General features: G+C 38.5%; 1 protein-coding gene across 5 annotated transcripts in view; it reads right to left on the bottom strand.

Moving 5' to 3' along the window:
- The window catches only part of znf618 (zinc finger protein 618), a 120,568-nt gene extending 101,863 nt beyond the window's left edge, over window positions 1-18,705 (bottom strand). For 3 of the 5 annotated variants that reach the window (XM_072565617.1, XM_072565618.1, XM_072565619.1), the window contains exon 1: window positions 18,098-18,705. The gene's annotated coding sequence lies outside the window, so the exon portion shown is untranslated. The remainder of the gene's footprint in view (window positions 1-18,097) is intronic. The other 2 variants (XM_072565620.1, XM_072565621.1) reach the window with 1 other exon arrangement.
- Window position 18,706: the final 1 nt, after the last annotated feature.

Genomic DNA, 18,706 nt, shown 5'->3' with positions numbered 1-18,706 from the left:
CATGCCTGCGAGGAGGGTCAAAGGGGGTCACCTAGCTTGTACAGGCTTTAACAAACTTTAACTGTTTGCGGAAGTTGGTGCATGCAAATTGCATCTCATATGTGAAACCTCAGGAAAAGAACCTAACAATATCATTACACATGCACATCCTGGATTGCGAAGAGTTATGGAATCCTCCTGTTTAACCCAAAAACTGAGTATAACAACTACTGCCACCCGAGCTCAAGGCATCTACTTGATATAAATTTAAGGCCTCCTCCAAATACATGATTAGACCAGTTACAGTCTAAAGCCATTGAATTTTGGACATCATTCAAAACAGAAGAATTTCCAAGTAAACGATAAAACAACCTTTTACTGCTTTAGAACCAGAAATGAGACTGAAATACTACGAGTGTTAATTTTTAATAAATTTAAACTTAAAAATGCAAGAGTATGCAGTTCAATTTTCATCAGTGACACATATGAAAACTATTTCCTGACCAATATTTCATATTTGTTTATTTCCATGCTCGGTTTAAGATTCCCTACTCTTTCAAGCAAAGTAGTTTCCAAGTTTGCGCATTCAAAAGTTCCTAATATCAATCGCGATTCTTCATAATTTTAACTTCATCAAAAGAAATAGTCATAGAATCCCCACAGTACAGGACGAGGCCATTTATCCAATCAAATCTGCACCAATGCTCCAAAGAGCTATAATTTTTGCCATAATCACAGTTGTTCAGTGTTCAGCATTGGGCCACTTCCCAAAGTAATTTTATGCATTTTGTAATAAACAAAAAAAATTGACCATTCCTCTTCAGTTGAATCTGCCTTATTTTTCTGAATTATACTGTGGCCAAAAATTGAAATCACAATGAAGAATTCTGATCACTTGAACACAAAACGAAGAGTCCTTGGTGAAATCTAAATAAGATTACACATTCCATACATTTTACTTTCGTGAAAAGTTCAGCTTATGAAACAAATTTCAAAAGAGGTGGTCAATACCTGAATTTTAAAATACATTTACTCTGTAAACACAATGCATTTTAAATTACAGTAAAGCAAAATAATAGATTGGCATAGTAAGATTTTCTTTAAGTGACCTGTATTATTATTTGGTGTCGGAGTAACTTGGAGAATCCTGAGCTTTGATCAACTCAAGGGGTTATCAAATTAGTACATTTACATTCAGGACAAAAACATTTAGAGTCCTTAATATGGTGGTGGGAATGGATGTTTGTTTTGTGGTTTCATTCTGGCCTTATTATGTGGTCTAAGCCCAAGGCTTCCAGACTGCTTCCCAGCTTTCAGGTTCCACAAATATACATGGATGACAACCCTCATCACAACCTTCAATTGTCACTTATGCTTTAGATGTTTCACCATATTTACTGTGGAAAATACAATAGCTTACCAAAACAAAATATAGTAATAAGCATTACACCCAGAAGGGAAGAAGAAATACTAAGTCAATTTTCCAAACACATTCCAACTTTTTTTAAAAAATGAACACTCCATTGGACGCAATATGGCTGATCACATGATGTCAACTGACCATAATTTCTGGAAAATTCTGACCAGCAGTAACCAGGGAACAAAAGCTTACACAATCCTTCAGGAATGTTAAACTCCTTGGGCTGTATAGACATTCCAATTAAGCCAATACACCGCAGAAGAGATGTCAATGCAAGCTAGTTGTAAGTGAAAAATGAGTTTCAATAACTCTCCCTACTGTCTGAGATGGCATTATCATCACAGCTGTCTGCTACAAAACAATAACTTTAACTGTACAGCTTTGACTTCTTTTCTCAGTCTGATTTTCACATCTGTAGTCAACAGAAAAACAGTTGCAAACTCAGTTAAATAATCTCTCTGCAGTCTCAACCGCGTTTGAAGTCTCATTTCTGGAAAGAATTCTGTATTTCACCTGAAAAGTGAATTTCCCAGCCTATGAGAATGATATAGCTGCACCTAACTGCAATTCACCCGCACCCAAGTTTCTCCGAAAAGGAATTCTACCACACTAGCAGCAAAATGTCATGGGACACTAACTCATTGGATGTTAAATACACAAAAGATAATAACAATACCAATGTTTTTGATTTTTAAGCAATTTATAACTAACTCATTTCCTTTCCCTTTCTTTCTTCCTTGAGGGGGGGGGGGGGGGGGGGGGGAGCGGAGGGAGAGAGGGAGCGGAGGGAGAGGGAGGGAGAGAGCGCGAGAGCGCGCGAGAGAGCGCGAGAGAGCGCGAGAGAGCGCGAGAGAGCGCGAGAGAGCGCGAGAGAGCGCGAGAGCGCGCGAGAGAGCGCGAGAGAGCGCGAGAGCGCGCGAGAGAGCGCGAGAGAGCGCGAGAGAGCGCGAGAGAGCGCGAGAGAGCGCGAGAGAGCGCGAGAGAGCGCGAGAGAGCGCGAGAGAGCGCGAGAGAGCGCGAGAGAGCGCGAGAGAGCGCGAGAATCCAGCTTTCTTTCCAAGCTTTATGAGATTGCTGTGGATTATGTTGGAATTAGAGTTCACACTTAGAATTTGGAGAATACACATCACCACTTAATTTCAAGAGGGAAAAGTAAGTAAAGAATAATTTAAAGACCACAGACAAAACAAAAATAAATTATTACTAGAGTACAGCTTTCACCCAATGAAGGGCTAGGTTTGCTGTCACCTCCAGATATCAATCCAGCAGCAGGATTGCAGACAAGTGGAAGTTTATTTCACAGATAAATAGAAAGCATTCTGGAGTTTGATGGTACATAATCAGCAAATATTCCATAGCAAAAGCTTATTCAGATCATCAGGAATATACAGTCAGTTCCTTTAATAATGAAATAGTTCCAATGGGACCAGAATTATATTATAGCCAATACAGGGAAGGACAGCTTGCATTCGACAAATAATGGTCTAAATTCTTCAATTGTGTTATAGCCAATTTGCATTGAAGAAACACTTGTTATAGCAGTATCAACTGCATTCAAAAGCAATAGGTTCTCAATATTGCTAACTATCATGGCCAACTGTTCCTTCCCTATGCTGCAGTAATTAAAATTTAACTGTATACACCATAACTTAGCATTTATAATAGGTCAGTGTTGTGAACTACACTCACCAACTTTAATAAAAATATAATAATTGAATTTCCATAAAAATAGATATGTATTAGATTTATTAACAAGATGTTATCAATAGAAACCAGTAGAAACAGATTATATTAAATCAGGAATTAGTTAAGATAAAGGGTCTGAAATAGAATCAACTTTATTGATATAAAATGCTAATATAACACAGCTTCCATTTAAAAGGGTGCCAATTATTCATTATTTTCTAAGACAAGTAAGACATTAAACAATCACCCAAGTAACAGGTCACCTCTGTGCTCTTTACTAAAATAACATTTCAAGAAAAAGATAGATCAACCGTCTAAAATACTAAAGGTTTACTAAAGATAACTAATACTACTGGAGTCCAACACAGCACAGGGAGAATATCTTTCACTATGTAAGGGATAGAGGTTAGAGATTACTTTCAATATAGATTGGATATCTTACATAAAATTCAGCAAACAAATCACTGCAACCAGAGTTCAGTATTGACCAGAAGCAATGGATATAGATGTCAGATCTTTCAGAGACAGAACAACTGAATGAGAAAAGCAAGTTTAGAAAACCCAAGTCACCGTCAGTTCTTGATTCTAGCTCAAACCCACCAGACACCAATTTCAAAGAGAAAACTCATGAACTAAATGTAACATATTGCTTTTCATACAGTATTTCAAATGCCTGTCATCAGTATTTACTGAAATCTTCATGACAACGTTGCTGAATAAATAAATATTGAAGAATTTCTTCATTATTGTGAATCTTTGTTTTCGCAATACACCAGGTGGAATTTTAAATTTTTACAACTTTTCTAGCCCATCAATAAATTTGAATTCTATGCAATTAAACACAAGTCATGAAGCCATTCACATTCTGTACAGGTATCTACCAAAATTTCTAAACAACTTCCCAATTGGAAAAATCTAACATGGCAGTCATCCAGACAATCTATTTCAGATTTTGACAAAACTGAAATAGTGCTTATTCTCGCAAAGCTACAAAAATAATATGGTCATGGCTAGCGATTTGCATTTTTTATGAAAAGTGAACCAAAGCATGATGTTTGATTAGAAAATATTCCTAAAGATACAGGAATCCCAAGCAATAAAAATGGAATTTAAATTATTTAATTAGAAAGCATAGAATCTTTCAGCAGGTGACATACTGAACATGTGAATTCGTGCAATACAGCCTTTGTGCTTGGCAAGATGACATGGACTCTACACTGCAGCACAAATTTAAATTGCCAAAAATATCCATTTATAGTTTGCCTACAAAGAGCCAAACAGAGTGAAAACTGATCCTTTTGTAAAAACAACTAAAAACATTGACAGCTTGAACGGGAATTGAGTAACCACAAGTGACACTTACTGTTCACAATAGACAAGGATGTTCTAGTACTGAAAATTAGCAAATCAAGTTGAACAAAAAAGGTGGGAAAACTATAAGTGAAAGCTAGCTGATCACTGACGTGAGAAAGATCCAAAATTCAATACTAAACCAGTGTTCAGTCAGTTATCATAGTCCCAGCACAATACAGCGTTTTTTAAAAAAAGTACAGAGGAACCTCTATTATCCGAATATCAGATTATCCGAAGGTGATCTCGAGGTCCCGATAGAAACATTACGTCAAAGAGCTGTTTCAACTCGGATTGTGTCTTTTGTTTACAGGTACAATGACTTAAAAACGAACTCTGCTCACTGAAATGCTGCCGAGAACAGTCCTGGACAGTCCAGACACCGTCTCTAAATGACTGACTAAATGGTTGGAGGCTCACGCGCAGTGTGCTGCTGCCTCATCTCCTGAGCAGGGAGCAGACTTCACAGAAAACTCCAAACCCGAGGAAATCAATTAACCGAATAATCAGTTATCCAAACGAAATAGGGCCAGCCCATCTTGTTTGGATAATCGAGGTTCCTCTGTATATGTGCTGTGACCACAGCCTTAGCTGCCTCTGGGAGCTCACACTCCCAATTGATCCCAGCGAGCCTTGATGCAAATATTCACCTAAAGTGGACCAACACTATCAAAATTCATGTGATTAAAAGGATCCATGGACCCAGAAGCGTTACTACAGAACAACTGGGGAGAAAACGGACACACAAATATCAACTGCTCAAGAAGAATAGTATATTTTTGTATTTTAACATTAATAAATACTATTTGGAAGGGCAGGGATACACAAAATCCCTGATGACTGTACATTTGCAATCAATGTCCCCATTAGAATCACAGCTCCAACTCTTAAGGCCGAATATCAAAACATACTAATTGAAAGGCCCAATCCAGAGTGGATGAAATTATTCTCATCATTGTTCATAAAATGGAGCAAAGCCAAGCTTATAAAGATTCAGTCATAGAACAGCAAATCCAACTAGACCCCAATCTTACCCTTAGTAATGATGAGAGTTTTGGAACCTTCTATTTCAAATATGATTTATACAAGAGCCTTGAAGTCTTGCTAAATTAAACTATGATGAGACAACTCAAACTGTACATTCAACAAGAGTACCACTGATGAGTATTTAAATCATAAAAGGGTGCAAAATAAAAAAGGCCTGTAATTATATACCTTATATCTCTCAAACATATTAAGTCACCCAGAAATAATGGGATATTTTAGTGAACATGATCGAAAATTCCATGCAGAAGTTCTCATAAAGTGCAACACCATAAACATTTCAAATCAACAATGAAAGCAATCCTGGTGGCAAGACTATTTTCCAAGTAATATCAGTGGTATCTTTCATATGCTGTGAGAATGTGTATAGGGTATAAGATTAGAGTCCTCTGAGCAGTACTGGGGTTCAAGTCCCCTGGGGTGGGTTTAACTGTGGTTCGAGTCCTCTGCACGACACTGGACTTGAAATCCCTTGGGGTGGGTTAGCATTGAGGTTCGAGTCCCCTGGGATGGGTTTAATTGAGGTTCGGGTCCTCTGCGTGATACTGGGGTTTGAGTCTACTGGGTGGATTGATTTGAGGTTCAAGTCCTCCGCACTGTGCTGAGGTTCAAGCTCTCGGTTTTTATTTGGGATTCGGGTTTTCTGTGTTTAAGTGGGAATTGAGTTCTATGTTTAAGTGGGGTTCAAGCCCTGTAAGGAGTAAAGTGAGAATGGAGTCTTTTTTTCTGGAGGAAGAAAGTGGTTTGGATTGCTGTGCCACGTGGTCCGCTGTGATAACTTTCTCTTCTTATAAAAGTGTAATTTCAGTGAGAGGAAGCGAAAAAAGAGAAATGCTGAAATTAAGATTGCACTAACACTTGGGTTGAAAAAGGAAAGTTTCAATGTAAATGCTGAGAGTGTTTGATGTTAAAAACTTTGGTTGTTAAAATACTGGTTCTGAAAATCCTTATAATAACTGTTTTGCTTTATTCGAATGAGGATCTCAATACAATGTGTTTTGTGGGTTATATAATTGGGCAAATTTTGTTCTTACACTGAAATTGTATAACATTATGTCCTTTTTAAAATTATCAAACTTGTAACCTTAAATCAAGGTGATTGAGTGCCTTGAGCCCTGATTTGTTTGAAATTCTCCACTGCCTGTTTTTAAAAAAAATTGGATCAGTGGTCATGCTTTAGCCAGATGACAGTACTGTATTAAAATATCTTTGCTGTTTTTTTTTAAAATGCAGAGTGCTCACAAACAAAAAGCGCATTTTCAGTTTGACGTTTTGAAAGGATTATAGAGATTATCAGAACTGGAGGTTGAGCTGTTTAAATATTGTTAATTATTGTTAAGACTTCATTGGCCCCCTTCATATCGCAAATTCAAAGAAGGTTGATCTCTACCAAAATTGCTACTGTAATTTCAACTGTTTCATTTGGGAAGTTTCATTGGGAGAAAATATTTCAAAATATTCAGCAGTGGTTTCCCATAAATATTTGAGATTTAAATCTGAACTGAAACTGCCTCTTCAATTGCAAAGGTCCAGAAAACATTTTGTTGTTCTCTTGCTGTTCCAGACTTTTGAAATACTTTTCCTGGCAGCTTTGACATTAGTCAAGTCTCAATTTGTTAAAGGAAAATAATTTTTGAATAACCCAAATGGGGTACTTGGTCTGATTTTAGGACCACTGATTGTTGTTTATAATTAACTGAACTGTTTGGATGGTACAATTTAAAAGTTTATGGATTGTATAAAACTTGATAATGTCATAAATAGCGAACAGAATAACAGAGTTCAAGACGACTGAGAATGTTGAAACAGGCAAACAATTGTGTAGTTAAATGTGTGACTGTCTTCATACAGATAACCACCTTGTCAAGGAAGGAATGAGGGGAAACGCAAAGATACTTTCAGCAGCTAACATAGTCTCTAGAGTTCCTCCATTCACAGGTAAAGCATGCCTTTGGACCACCACGCAACCCTCCACAACCCGATCCAACCGATTCAAATCAGCTCCCCAGTCATGAAAAGTGAAGAAGTTAACAACAGTGAAGAGGAGGCCAGGAGGCATTATTGTCAGTGGCCTTCCTACAGACATTAAACCACGTGAGCTTTACTTCGCCTTTCAATCATTTAAGGGCTATGAAGGTTCACTGATCAAGCCAACAGCAAGACAGCCAGTTGGCTATGTTACATTTAACAGCAGAGCAGGAACAGAAGCAGCAAAGAATGCTGCATTCACCTTGCCTGCAGTTGCAGCACTACACACTCAGATGCGCTGGTATCCTCCATCTGAGGTCAAAAGTCTTGTAAGTTTTGTGAAGAAGCCTTATCCAAGAATTCAGAGTACTCTGTGGAGTGGTGTGCAAGGCCAAACTGAATTTTGTTTTCAGGTTGGAATTTACTTAGAGATTTTGGAGAACTAGCTCATTTCCACTCAACTTAGAGGGGATGGAGTGGTCACTAAGGACTGTAAGTGTAAGAACTTATCTTGTGAATTTTTTTTCCCCACACCAGATGATTCTTCAAACTCTTAATTACTTTAAGGACTAGTAATTTTTGTTGCTACAATCAATCACTGCATGTTGTGTATCAATAACTTGCTGAAATACTGCTGTCAGTCTTATGAAAGCTGATAATGCCATTGGCAGGGCAGGGAAAGTGTTAAGTTCTCAGTTTTGTGAAACAAGAGGTTCAGCTGAGCGTGACTCAGATCAGATAAGAACTTACACTTAGCAATGGGGTGCTGGAGGCAGGGGTAATGGGTTAACAAGGTGGAAAGGCATTAATTGTGTAGAGCCATTTAATAATATTGCAAGCATTCAAAATATGAGATCAGTTTAACAAGGTGAAAAGTATTAATTATGTGAAGTCAGTTATTCATTGTGTAACAGCATAGAGTCATAGAGATGTACAGCATGGAAACAGATCCTTCAGTCCAACCCGTCCATGCCGACCAGATATCCCAACCCAATCTAGTCCCACCTGCCAGCACCCGACCCATATCCCTCCAAACCCTTCCTATTCATATACCCATCCAAATGCCTTTTAAATGTTGCAATTGAACCAGCCTCCACCACATCCCCTGGCAGCTCATTCCATACACGTACCATCCTCTGCGTGAAAACGTTGCTCCTTAGCAAATGGCTTAATCTTGACTATTGATACTCGCTGATTGTAACGATCACCCAATCAATATGTACACTGCCTTAACTGAATGCTCAGTCCTGTAAAGTGACTATATTAATTCTTTGAGAAACTGCTGTTCCAGAGAAGATGGAACTCATGTCCTTGTGCATATGGGCGATCGTTCTCTCTCCCTCCAGGGTCCGGAATAAAGATCAAGGAGGTAAACCTAGACTGTCTCTCTGAGCATTTTGCTTCAACTGAGGGGGGTATGAGACAACAGCCAGATATACAGTTTCTCTGGGGTAAGTTGTGCATGAGGCTATTTTAGAGTATATAATATGCTGCATACTGATATACTATGGTATGGTATGTCATATGGTAGATGCATTGACCATACACTGAGGAAGTGTAGGAGCAGAGAGTGAAATTATTTAATTTACAACCACCGTCTTGCACACTTCTATCACATCACAAATGACAAAGGATAAGAAAAAGAGATTAACCTTCAGCCCCCTTTGCCCTGCTTAATGGATAGTTTCACTCAAACTGAAGTTGCACAAGTCCCAAGAAAGGGCAAAAGCAGTAAAGATGACATTATCTTGTACTCTGTTGCAATACAAACATTAAGATCTGCAAGTATATTTCTCCCCCTTCTTCCCGATACTGCTGGTCTCAGTTCCAGGCTTAAGGAAAATTGAAATAAAAATTTTGAAAGGCCTACTCAGGAGCAAAGTTATTATTCCAGGGTTTCAAAGCTTTGATGCAAATGCTTTGCAGGAAACATTTTAAATAATCAGTTCAACCATATTAAGTGAGCTGAAATTTGTCACTCGTAATGGCAAAAACCACAACACGGGGATTCATTTCTCAAGCTAAATTTGGAAATCAATGGCAGTCAAAATTGTAAGGCCCATAAAATTTAGAACAGCCCTTTTCAAAAGTGCAATTGCCCATAAAGACAAACAAATGTATGGAAGAATGAAATAAAACAAACAACTGTCGATGCTGAAAATCTGAAGGGTTGAGGACTTGGAATGTTAACTCTTGTTTTTTTTCTCTCACATATAATACTACCAGAGGAGATCTACAAAATCAAGAGGGGCATGGATAAGGTGAATAGCAAAAGAGGTTTGCCCTTCTATAGGGAAATTCAGAACTAGAGGGTACGGGTTTAAGGAGAGAGGGGAAAGATTTAAAAGTAGCCTGAGAGCAACCTTTTCTACACAGGTGGTGCATAAACATAATGAACTACCAAAGGAAGTGGTAGATGCAGGTACAGTTACAAAATTTAAAAGTAATCTGGACAGGTACATGAATAGAAAAGCTTTAAAGGGATAGTGGGCCAAAGGCAGACAACAGGACTAGTTTAGTTTAGGAAACGTCATCTGTGTGTGGACAATTTGGACTGAAGGGTCTGTTTCTATATGACTATGAGTATCTCCAGCAATTATCTGGGCTGTGGCAAAGATGTACATTGAATTTTCAAACAAATAAAACCCACTGGATTCTGAATTTCAACGAAACAGAACAAAATGAATTTAATAAGGGGAGGTTGTGTCTGACAAACCTATTAGAATTCTTTGAATAGGTAACAAGTTAGATAGACCAGGGAAACCTAGTAGATATTATCTACCTAGACTTCTAAAAGGCCTTTGATAAGGTGCCTCATGGGAGGCTGCTGAGTAAGGTGAGGGCCCATGGTGTTCGAGGTGAGCTACTGGTATGGATTGACGTTTGGCTGTCTGACAGAAGGCCGAGATGTTAAAATGTCTTCAAGGCAGAGATGGATAAATTCTTAATCTTGCAAGGAATTAAGGGATATGGGGAGAGTGTGAATAAGTGGCATTGAAATGCCCATCAGCCACGATTGAATGGCAGAGAGGACTCAATGGGCCGAATGGCCTTACTTCCTTCCACTCCTATGTCTTACGGTCTTAAAAAGCAATTCGGCAAATATCATGCAGTAGGTTTAGTTTCTGAAATTAGTTTATGATTCACAATGAATTTGCTTATTTGTATTCAGCCAAGCTCAAATATACATGATATCTTTAAACAGCAGACACTGAAGTCCTTATTTGATATTGCCGCCCATAAATGTTTTTGAGCATCACAGGATTTATTTTAATGTCTTTTACTGTACCTAACTTACTGCGGCTAAACCTAGCTCACTGGCTTGAGACCACTCCCCCTGGCCTGGCTTCCAACTTGTGGCCTCTGCCTGTACCACACCATTGCTAGAGTTCTGCACCATGAAGCCCCCCCATCGATAAACTTTATTTTTTTCTCTCTCTCTATTTTCCCACACTATCGCCTAACTGCAGTCGTACTCCTATAAACTTTATTGCCTGCTGCTGGTCAATAACCATAAGAAATAGAAACAGGAGTAAGTCATTTGGCTCCTTAAGCCTGATTACCATTCAACAGGATCATGGCTGTTTGGATACTCCACAGGTCCTCTTTCCTGTTCTTTCCCCATAACCCTCAAATCCCCTACTGACCAAGATTCAATCTATCATAGCCTTAAACAAAAGGACTGTAGACCCACAGCTCTCAGCACCAAGGAGTACCAAATACTCTCAATTATATGAGAGATGAAATTCCTCCTCATCGCAGCCTTAAATTGGCACCGCTTAATTCTGAGACTATGCCCTCTGGTCCTAGACAACTCCACTAAGGGGAAACATTCTTTCAGCATTCATCCCGTCAAGCCTCTTAACAATCCTATATTTTTTCAACAAGGTCTCCTAACATTCTTCTAAATTCCAATGAACAGAGTCCCATCTGTTTAATCTTTGCTCATAAGGCAGTCCCTTCCTACTGGGGATCATCCTAGTAAGCCTTCTCTGAATTGCCTCCAATGAAGTAATATAGTTTCGTAAATAAAAAAAGGGACCAAAACTGCTCACAGCATAACTCAAATATTTGCCTCGCCATCCCATCTCAGACCTTCATAGCAACCAGGACCTTCCCAGGCACATTAGTTTCCCTACCAAACCGAATGAGTTAGTCCTCCAGCACAGCCGAAATGTGTGGCACTGGAAATGCACACCAGGTCAGGCAGCATCCAAAGAAAATAAGCCAAAACGCGAATCTCCTGCTCCTCAGATGCTACCTGATCTGCTGTGCTTTTCCAGTGCCACACTTTTCGACTCTGATCTCCAGCATCTGCAGTCCTCACTTTCACCTCGTCCTCTAGCACAGACAAAACCAAGCAACTTCTCCAGATTGCCACACTGGTTTTACGCCACACCTGCAGCTGAAACCACTACCAAAACCTGGTCATCCAGGAGGTAACAGTAAGACCAAGGACCATATAGACAACCAAAAGGTACTGCACTATCAAATAACAGCGCAAGCAGACCAGTGTCCATGAAGGAAGAGAACCACGTCCCCGTAAAAAGCTGCCAGCAGGCATCATGAAGTCCATCATGAAGCAGTATCCCAGGATCCATCAGCAGGTGCCAGAAATAGAAAATTACATTTTTCTTCTACTTCTGAATTTATTTTAATAGCTATTTAATTTTCAATGTGGGAAGTTAGCTATTTAAAGTACTGTGTTTCAATTTACAAGGTACAGGCATAATATTTTATGGGTTTTTTCGCTCACTAATGAAACCCCTCTGAAATCTAACTCCAGTTTTAATATTAATTACCACTGGAATTAATGCTTCACTTGGAGTCATTTCACTTAAAGTTGTGATTTTCAGCAATAAAACAACAACTTTCAAGTGAGGACTTTCCATATGCAGAAAGAACAGCCATATTTTCTTTCCACCGGCAGAGACGCAACCTGTTGTCCTTTTCCAATCCCGATTAGCTTTATAAAAGATCAAGATTTTCTCGCAAAAACTTTGAACTTTATTGCAGCATGGATTATTCGTTTAAACTTAAAAATAATAGGTGCATTCTGGGGTTATCAAAAGATTCCAAATTTTGTTTTCCATCCTGTTCTTCCACTGCTCCCCATCTTACATCAAAACTATCTTGTCCAACTGCTTCTCAATATGACAACGACTCAAAACGCATGTTTTATACATCCTTTTTTTACAGCAAACAAAAAAAAAGGTAGCTAAATTAGACAAAGAGAAAGTGAGAAATGCAGATGCTGGAGATGTGTCAAAAAGTGTGGTGCTGGAAAAGCATAGCAAGTCAGGCAGCATCCAAGGAGCAGAAGAGTCAACATTTCGGGAATAAATCATTCCTGAAGGGCTTATGCCCGAAACGTCGATTCTCCTGCTCCTCAGATGCTGCCTGACCTGCTGCATTTTTCTAGTGCCATATTTTTCAATTCAGCTAACTACATAAACCATAGAACTCAACTTTTAAACAACTTCTTCAAGGACAGAAAATAAAAACATTTAAAGGAATAGCAGGAATGACGTGAGCCCTTGTGCATCCTCCACTATTTCTAAAATCATACCTGGTCCTCTGCCTTAACTATTACTTTGGCACCTGCTCTCCATCACTATACTCCTGGTAGCTAGTTTTGGAAGATAGATAACTTGTACTGGATTCATTCAGAATGAAATATTACGGACATGTATTTCCTGACTTCAGTCTACTCCTGTTGATATGTCTCTCTGTATGTGGTCAAGCAACCATCCAATCATGGTCCCCAAATTCTCTCTTCTCCACTTTGTCTACATACCTCTAACTTTCCTGCAATCACCTCTTTCAGTACATTTTCATGCCTGTAAATATAGCCAATCCAACCATGTTACCTTTTCTTGATTATATTCAGTAACTACCTTTCCTCCTCTACTATCCAGAGCATAGTTTTGCATTGTTCTCTCTAATAGGCTGGCTTTATCCTTCTCCAAGAACACACTAGACAACTTTCCAGTCTTTGTATCTGCTTTTCCTAACATTTAGATTCGTAATCATGTACGAAGCACTCCAAAACATAATCATAGCTATTCTTTAAGATTTTTAATCATTCATAGTTGAATAATTCTTAAATTTTAGGAGACTGCAGTCTTTCACCTTCAATTCTAGTTTGGTTTCCTTTATGACAATAACTATGTGGTGACAAGATGTTTCTCAAATATTTGAAATGTGACCCCTGTATTTTCACTACCCATTTCTACCATTCTTCAGAACACTGGTCAACATATTAATTTTAATTCCATAAATGTTCACCGTTTTATTCATTCTATTAATATCTACATCTTCTGTTGAGCGATTACATCTGCAAATCTGACGAGCTTCACCTTCTGACCTATTTTGATACATTTCTCACCTTTCAGCAATGGTGAAGGCCTCTTCTCACCCTGTACACAGTTAAATGACATGCAATTTCACTGAATATTGTCAATTGTAGCAGTCAGTTCTCAACACAAAGCTGCAAGCATTCTTTTAACTCTCCATCAGTTCCAATCGCTTCCATCATTTTTAACCACTTTTGAGAGTTCAACACAATTCTGGTGCTGCTGGTGATCCACCGTACCTTATGGATGCCTAATTTGGAATTGCTAGGATCTGTTCTAATCTTAGCAAAGTGATAGTTCAACCAGTGTTCTGACCAGCAAAAGCATCATCTCAGTAAACCCTGTGGAGAGAGACCACTGACTGCTTTCCAGTATTTTTAGCTGTCTAAAATACCATGTTGTTTTTGTGTCTGTCTGTATGTACATACACGTGCAGATCTTGAGTATTCTAATGAAGGGTCACTGAACTTGAACGTATAACTATGCTTCTCTCTCTACAGATGCTGCCTGACCTACTGAGCTTCTCCAGCATTTTTCATTTATTTTTAAAATTAACTTTTTGAGGGGTGGATAGAAAATGAGTCAAATGAGAAATGTTATTAACTTCAACAGGTGGTTTACTTTCTAAGAGGTATTCATTAATATTGCAATTGCTCAACAAATTTCATACACAATCTCATTTGTCAGCAAAAGATTATAATAGGAAAATGTATGAGCGGTTCCTGCAATGCCTGATTCTTTTTTTAAAAACAGTGGGTTACAAGTACAACTCAATGTCTCAGTACACCTTAAAAGTACATCCCACCTAAGGGAAAATTTTACAATTTCACTCTGTTCCAAAAGCAAACGAACTCCAGAATATCCCAAAGTATTTTCTTTCCCCTTGGCATGGTTCCAAGATCCCAGAAGTTTAAGATTAGCCAATCATCTCTTTAACCTGTGGCCCTGCTGCTAGTGATTCATACAGCTTATTAAACGCATCAATTTAAAGGGGTGATGGCAAAAGAAACTTACATACATTAACCAATACCCATAGCTCCTGGAATTTCTTCATTATACACTTGAGACGACAAAAAGAAACCTCCTTATATTTACAAATACATACAACTTCTTGCACAATTTACTAACTTGAGACAATTTTAGTGTTCATCAGAATCCTCAAATCAAACAAAACACAGTAGCTTACTGTAAATTTGAAAGATCATACCTGTTCCAAACTGAGCCATTCTGTAAACTTGACAGATGTTTTGAAAAAATGTTTTCCTGCTTGTGGCTTTTCCTAAAAATATGCTTTAAAAATAGTTGCTTTGTATTAGGGCAAATGTGTCTCTGATCTATTTCTATAAACAATCCCAGAAAGGATTCTAAATTCTGCAGAATAGTGCCCAAGTTATTTAATCTTCATCACTTGAGTCTCAATATAATTATTACAGTGCTCTTCGGATACACTTTTACCTGGCAGACTCATGTTTTGCCTGGAGTACTCCAAGGACCTGAGATGGACAACTTTGACTTGGATTCAGAACTGCAATATGATTGACCAATTTGAAAATTATACAAAGTTGGGAGTGGCATTGGAAGCTGGAACAATTTAAATTACAAAATTAATAGCACCGAAGATGCAAACAGATAAAGTATAAAAATTTAATTGGGAAAACAAACTCCTGCAAGCTGGTGCTAGAGATACTCTCTAAGTAATATTGAAATAACTAATGAAAAAGTTATGAGAATAATGAATAAGACTTAACTGGGACGCTGCTATGTGACTTGCAATCACAAATTTGAGAAACATTGAAATGTTTTCACTCTCAAATTACCTTTTCGTCAATGCCCAGCATTATTTTACAAAAAGGTAATTTATGTACTGATTTGCTTAGCATATAGTAATGACTTATTCCATAACAGTAGAGTTACTTGCAAATTATTTTATAAGTACTGTGTAGCATGTATCCTCTCTAATATTTACATTAACTCAGATTTTCCTTGTGATGCTGTACACCATACATGTAGCCATCTTCTGATATAATTTTCTTATGGATAGCTTACCCTATATTTCTCTGCATTTGTATCATCTAAATCAGAGAGATTTTAAAGGATGAATAGAACAGAATCCCTACATTGTGGAAACAGGCCATTCAGCCCAAGAAGTCCACACAGACTGTCCAAAGAGCATCCCACCTAGACCTTATCCTATCCCTGAAATGCTGCATTTCCCATTGCTAATCTACACATCCCTGGATACTACAAACCATTTAGCATTGGTCAATCCACCTAACCCGCACATCTTTGGTCTGTAGGAGGAAACTGGAGCATCCGGAGGAAAACGGAGCAACCGGAGGAAACCTATGCAGACATGGGGATAATGTGCATAACTCCACACAGACAGTGACCTGAGGCTGGAAACGAATGTGAGTACCTGGCGCTGAGGCAGCAGCACTAACCACTGAGCCACCATGCCATTCAATAGAATCATGGCCGTCCCACCATTTCTGATGTCTACATTTCTACCCTCTTCTCATCACCCTTGTTTCCTCTACTGCGCAAGAAGAATCTATGTCAAAGTCTAATATACAAAAGGACTGTGCCCCTACAACTCTCAGTGGCAAGGAGTTCCAAAGAACTTCCTCATCTCTCTCTTAAATTGGCACCTCTTTATTCTGAGACTAGGCACTCTTGTCCCACACTCTCCCATGAGGGGAAACATGCCTTCAGCTTTTATCCTGTCAAGTCCCTTAAGAATCCTGCATGTTTCAGTGAAATCACCCTTCATTCTTGCAAACTCCAATGAGTAGAGACTGACCTGAGTATTTCCAGCACCTTCTGTTTCCAACTTCAATTATTCAGATTGATGTACCCACACTGTTAGATTACACAAATTATTCCTCTATCAATCTATTTGCAACTACAGCCATTGAATTTCTGTAAAACTCTCATTTATTAAAAAAGGTATTTAATTCATTAAAATCATATTACATAATTTCACTGATTTCTCATGAAAACTAGAAACTATGAAGACCATTCCAACAGTCTTGTTCTTTTTTACTTCACCAGACTAACTTTTGCAGTTATGCCAGCTGAACAAATGACATATCCAACATTCCAAAACAGTTGCTCGATAATTTTCAAATTCACCAGATATTTAGTACCATTTTTGTTAGTAGTTTGGTGAATATTTTGTAATTTGAGAATTCTGTAGTTTTATCTATTGTATCTAATTTCAGATATTCAGTCATTCAAATCAATATAGGTATAATAAAACAGCATTACAATACAATCATTTTAATGTTCTGACTCACTCAGCTAAATTTAGTCAAATGTAACACAGCCATACTAATAGAAGGTTTCATGTTAAATCCTGAGGCCACGTAAAGCAACCTATCCAAATTTTGATGCTATAATTGGCCTCAATGTCCCTGAACTGAAGAATATACAATAAATCATTAGGTTTTTTGGTTCATTTCCTAGAGATTCATGCTGAAATTACACACACAAAACTTGGGCTGACAGTGATGCCATCTGCAGTTGGAAAGGTTCATTATTACCAGTATGAAGTGGGCTTACTAATACCCACAGTCCGCAGGAAAGTAAAAGTAAAATCACCAGATAGATAAGTCAAATAAAAATTACTTTCGTCATTATTTGTATATTTGTTGGAAAACCAAACTAGATTATCAGAGCAAAAAGGTTACTATTTGAAACTTGCACCAACTAGTACAATACTGCATCAAGGGAAATGTTTTGTTTTTTTTAAATGTTGCAATGTCTTATTAATTAAAAACAGGAAAATATTTCCTTCAAGGCATTTAGTAAAACCGAATGACTGGAGCCAAAAAAACCAAACAAACATCAATAAGAGTGAACACACGGCAAATTCACATTTAGCCCCTTCCCAAAAACGTAACTGGATCTTATTCCTACTCGGCAATTCCTGCAATACTCCACACGATAATGTCCATGACAATTACACATAAAATACTAAACAATAATCCATTAAAAGGTCTCTCTTCACGTCTGGGTTTCCAACCATTCAAAAAGGCATCTTAACTAACCATTCTAAAAATTATTCATGAGATTTAACCATACAAATTCATATTTAGCATAACGATCCTGTTAGATATTTATAATCAGCATACACTCATTCTAGGGAATATCAAAATTAGATCACATGCATACAGCCCGGAGTAGCATGTGTAGCAATTAGGCCACGTTCTCAACATCATATTGCACATTGAATGCAACATACCGATCCTTTGTTGTAGTAAACAATGCAAATAAGTGTGAGCCCTCGTATTACCTCATCTGCACGCAGGCGATGTAGTTCTTGTGGCTTTGAACTCTTGGCAGCTGGAACGCAATCAATGTTCCCGGGTATTGAGGATGAAGCTGGTGTGGTGGTAGAATTACAGTGAGCCACAGGTTTTCCCCCCGAGATCGACAATACTTGCATCGAGTTCACGAACCCTCCCGTGCAGATAAATAAAGACACGGAGTCCAGCTATATGAAAGTCTGTACAGGAAAAGCGCTGGCTCCCTTCATCCTACCTTACGTATACCGTCGTCCCAGATCTGGGGGGCTGCTTCAATTAGCAACGATCCCAGAATTACACCAAAGGTGGGGATAGCGCCGATGAGGAGGAGACGGTATAGAGAGACATGGGGGGCGCTGGCCAACCATGAGACCGCAGAGAGCCCAAATCAAATGCCCCTATTAGCAAAGCGGCAACCACTGCTCTCACGAAGGCGGAGAACGCTCCTTGGTCAGATGTAAATGTCCCAACAAACAACAGCGGCAACTGCAGAAATTAGACATGCTCTTACGGTCCCGAGGTTGAAGGCTGACCATTCAGGGGAAAATGGCCGACACAAACAGTTTGGTGGAGAACCCACTCCGGAAACGGAAAAT

This window comes from Chiloscyllium punctatum, chromosome 49 (assembly GCF_047496795.1).
Source record: "Chiloscyllium punctatum isolate Juve2018m chromosome 49, sChiPun1.3, whole genome shotgun sequence".
NCBI lineage: Eukaryota > Metazoa > Chordata > Chondrichthyes > Orectolobiformes > Hemiscylliidae > Chiloscyllium > Chiloscyllium punctatum.
Note: the sequence above shows the minus strand (reverse complement) of the source record. Positions and strands in the feature narration are given on the sequence as shown.